Below are 4,811 nucleotides of genomic sequence, written 5' to 3'. Positions count from 1 at the left end.
GTTATCATCCTGGAAGACGAAAGGTCACACCTTGTGACTTTTCGTCTTCCAGGATGAAAACTTTATTTAAACAATATTTTAGTCACGTTACTTGTTCATTGGTTATATATTCAAGTAACCTGACTAAAATAATGTTCAAATCGAGTTATCATCCTGGAAGACGAAAGGTCACACCTTGTGACCTTTCGTCTTCCAGGATGAAAACTCTATTTAAAAAATATTTTAGTGAAGTTACTTGTTCATTGGTTATATACTCAAGTAACCTGACTAAAATAATGTTCAAATCGAGTTATCATCCTGGAAGACGAAAGGTCACACCTTGTGACCTTTCGTCTTCCATGATAAAAACTCTATTTAAACAATATTTTAGTCAGGTTACTTGTTCATTGGTTATCTATTCAAGTAACCTGACTAAAATAATGTTTAAATCGAGTTATCATCCTAAAAGACGAAAGGTCACACCTTGTGACTTTTCGTCTTCCAGGATGAAAACTCTATTTAAACAATATTTTAGTCACGTTACTTGTTCATTGGTTATATATTCAAGTAACCTGACTAAAATAATGTTGAAATCGAGTTATCATCCTGGAAGACGAAAGGTCACACCTTGTGAGCTTTCGTCTTCCAGGATGAAAACTCTATTTAAACAATATTTTAGTGAAGTTACTTGTTCATTGGTTATCTATTCAAGTAACCTGACTAAAATAATGTTCAAATCGAGTTATCATCCTGGAAGACGAAAGGTCACACCTTGTGACCTTTCGTCTTCCAGGATGAAAACTCTATTTAAAAAATATTTTAGTCAAGTTACTTGTTCATTGGTTATCTATTCAAGTAACCTGACTAAAATAATGTTCAAATCGAGTTATCATCCTGGAAGACGAAAGGTCACACCTTGTGACCTTTCGTCTTCCAGGATGAAAACTCTATTTAAAAAATATTTTATTCAAGTTACTTGTTCATTGGTTATATATTCAAGTAACCTGACTAAAATAATGTTCAAATCGAGTTATCATCCTGGAAGACGAAAGGTCACACCTTGTGACCTTTCGTCTTCCAGGATGAAAACTCTATTTAAACAATATTTTAGTCACGTTACTTGTTCATTGGTTATATATTCAAGTAACCTGACTAAAATAATGTTCAAATCGAGTTATCATCCTGGAAGACGAAAGGTCACACCTAGTGACCTTTCGTCTTCCAAGATAAAAACTCTATTTAAACAATATTTTAGTCAAGTTAATTGTTCATCGGTTATATTTTCAAGTAACCTGACAAAAACAATGTAACATCCCGCCTGTCAGTATCGTTATTTTATCATTCGATCGTGCCAGAGGATTTAATTCAAGGAAAGTAAGTATGGGGAATATTTATTACGTAATATCAGCTTATTAAGGAATAAGTATCAGAGACGAATATAACACGCTAAAGGCAAGGGCAGTTTGGTAATTTCCCAAGAAAGGGATATTTAATTGGGATAACCCCAAAAATATCTCATTTCTCTTGTTCTTTTCTCTCTCTTGGTTAGAGAAAATATTTTCTTCTCCCTCTCTTCCTCTCCATCGATCTCCCTCCTCTCTACACCAATCCTTTCCAAACTTTTTCCTTCCATGGTAACTTCTAGATTCTTGTTTCTCTTGGTCTCATAAGTTATGGAAGTTGGTTTTGTTTTGGGTTCTCTATTTCTCCACCTAAGAAGAGATTAAAGTTAGGGTTTTGGTAGTTTGGGAGTTTAAACATGAAGTTGTGCTTGAAGTGGTTCCTTTATGATTAAAGAAGGTGAATAGATGATGTTTAGAGGATGGGTTGAAGAACTAAAGTGTGGATTGTGATTCTTGGAGTTTTGGAATCAAGGAGGCAAGTTGGGGTTGTTTGATGGTAAGCTTCCAAAACTTATTCTTTTATTATCACTAGAGATTAAGGAAGTGGGTATTGTGTTTAATTCTTCTCTTTTCTCCTCTTGATGAAGTGTTTGGAAAATTAGGGTTTGATGTATGAAGAAGATGGATTCTAAATGGTACAAGGAATGGTTTCTACATGAGCAAGGTAAGAATGTTAAGGTTGAATGGGTTAATATCTTTATCTTTCTTCATCAAGAATTCCTTTTAATTTCAAGTTTTGAATATGTGTTTTGAGGGTAATGTTGGAGTATGGTTTTGAGCTTGAAGAGGTGACTTGGATTGCAAGAAAGGGATGATGAGTTAGAATGGTATGAGCAAGGAAGCAAAGGGAGCAAAACTAAGGTTTTGGGCATGTTTGAGTTTGGAGCTTGGAGTTGCTTCAAGTTTGTGATTAGGTGAGTTCCATAGATAAATTTCCCACCCTTTGGGATTATGTTTATGCCATCTATGATTAATATGAACAATATGAAATTCTAGGGTTCAAGTATATGTTTAGTTACCCCATTTGTATGCCATGCTTGCTTGACTTGTGAATACTTGCTGAGTTCATGTTTTACAGGTTTCTAATGATCCTAAGAGTCATATAACACTTAGAGACACTTGGTTTGAGGTTTTTGGGTCAAAAATACCATTTTTAGGGGTCCTGGACTGTCCTAACTCGCCACGGCGAGCTATTACTCGCCACAGCGAGCTGGAAGGCCGAACAGGGGGTCCTGCTCGCCTCCTACTCGCCATGGCGAGTAGCTACTCGCCTCCCCCATGAATTTACTCGCCTAGGCGAGCAAGTGGTGTGTTCCGGCACTGCTTGCTCGTTTCAGGCAGATTCGGTGTTTTTCCGTTCCGGATCTTTGAGCAATCTTTTTATAAGTTAGACCCCTCAAACCAAGGTCCTAAATGATGATCAATCTAAGCAAGATTTTTATGATAAAGAGGCAAGTATTATGCAAGTTAGTGAGGCATGGCATACGAGAGATCATATTATGAATCGGGTAGCAAGTTATCCTTAAGAAAGGGAAGAACTAGAGCCTCGGTATAGTTATCGAGAACTAGAATAGTTAGTAAAGAATAGAATGCTATGCATTAGTATTATGCTTGATTAGATGCAAGGTAATACAAGTATTATCTTCGCATAAGAAGCAAGAACCATACGAGTATGGCAGGATGTGAATCGATTTCGTATCCATTCACAAAGTAAGATAAGCAAAGCTTAAGTTTACCTCTAGTGGGATCGTTCAAGGATCCGAGGTAAAAGAGATAGTATGATTAGGTTTAACCTTCATACATGCATAAGACTAAGAATTTAATAAGAGTGTTATGTCTCTTGAATTCCTTCCAAGGTTGGGTTCAAGGGGTTCCCCAAGGGGAATGGTTAAGCCGAAAGGGAGCCGCATCTCACTAAGTTAAAGTGTCGTGTCTTTTATATTCCTTCCAAGGTTGGATATAAAAGGTTCTCCAAGGGGAATGGGGTAAGCCGTAAGGGACCCGCACGTTCACTAAGGGAGTCCGGTGCGCTATTGCAAAGCATTTTCACCGGTAGTAAGGGATTAACTTCCGGGGTTACTCCACTCGGAACTAATCCGTAAAATGAACTCAGATAAGTTGTTTGTTACACGCTAACATAATCAATAAAGCTGACTATGCATATTCATCATATATTTATGTGTTATGTCATAGAGCCTTGGCATAGACTGTCAAGAAGTAGAAAGAATAAAGAAGAAGATAGTCAAGAATTAGCAAGCTAGAAAGAGTCACTTTTGTGGCAAGTTTAAGATAGATGCAACTTATTCAAGTAAGCAAGTAAGCGAGTAAAGAAAGATATACCGAAGACGATCATAGGTTTCCCTAATCGTCCGGTTCAGAGTTGTGTCATGACTTTAGCAAGAGAAGGCCTTGATGCGTAGATAGTATCTTGGCATTGCGGTTTTAGTTTCCCCTTAACCGCCATGACACATGAGAGATGAGAAGCCTATAACAAGTTAAGATAAGATTATGACGGCCCTAGTATGCACAGCCGTCTAAGAAAGCAAGTCCCCACACACGTATAATCAACCGGCAGGTTGTAAAGTAGACACGTGGTGACCGTAGGTTTCCCCTGAGGTTACCTATAGCCTAGGATTTAGGGGAACTCACTGAGACATTATGTCTCATCCCAATCCTTATTTGTTTCAGATATCAGATTGGACGCAAGATAGTAGTCGGATGGATTTTCAGCAAGAGCTCGTTCGTACCTGGAGCATGAAGATTATGGATCTCAAGGATGTATTTATTTTAATTTAGATAAGTTATGAAGTTTGACATTGTACGAACGCGGGTTGTTGTATATAAATTCATTCGAAGTTTTTATGTTGTAAATTTTTAATGTATCCAATACTAAAATAACGCACGTGCTAGACTTTCTAGATACGTCTAGTATGGGTGTTACATTTGGTATCAGAGCAGGTCGATTCAGACCGTGCCTTGGGTCATTAAATTACAACTAAGGTAGTGGGACCATTGGGTTCCGGGTAAATGTTCTAGTTGTTGTTGTTAGTTGAGCCTGATCAACTCAATTTAGCATTCAACGATTAGAATGGATGCCTGAGAGCTGAATAGGACCCAGGAGGAATGAAGAAAGACATGAAGTTGTACCGAAAAGTAAGAACTCAGGATGAGTAGTAAGTAAGAGTTTGTCGTGCCAGAAAGTGGTCGGTGAACTAAGTAGTAGAAGTATAGATCCTCCGGGAATGTAAGATAATGCTAAGAAGGAACGTTTCGACGGTTCCGGGAAAGATATGAAAGGTACTCGTATTCCCGTAAGTAAGAGTTTGGAAATAACTAAGTATGATCTGAAGTTTCAGTAAGAGCCGTTGCTTGAACAGAATTATTGTATAGGAAGGAATTGTTTTCCGGAACGTAAGCGTGAGGTTACGA

General features: G+C 37.7%; 1 long non-coding RNA gene across 1 annotated transcript; it reads left to right on the top strand.

Annotated features, from left to right (window-relative positions):
• The first annotated feature begins 1,349 nt into the window (after nt 1-1,349).
• Nucleotides 1,350-4,310, top strand: LOC146954971 (uncharacterized). The gene is made up of 3 exons (XR_015007551.1): nt 1,350-1,878; nt 1,970-2,296; nt 4,071-4,310. It is a non-coding gene; the product is annotated as an uncharacterized LOC146954971 (long non-coding RNA).
• The last annotated feature ends 501 nt before the right edge of the window (nt 4,311-4,811 follow it).

The sequence above is a fragment of the Medicago sativa genome, chromosome 1, assembly GCF_051527215.1.
Source record: "Medicago sativa cultivar Bolivia chromosome 1, Bolivia_mono, whole genome shotgun sequence".
NCBI lineage: Eukaryota > Viridiplantae > Streptophyta > Magnoliopsida > Fabales > Fabaceae > Medicago > Medicago sativa.
Note: the sequence above shows the minus strand (reverse complement) of the source record. Positions and strands in the feature narration are given on the sequence as shown.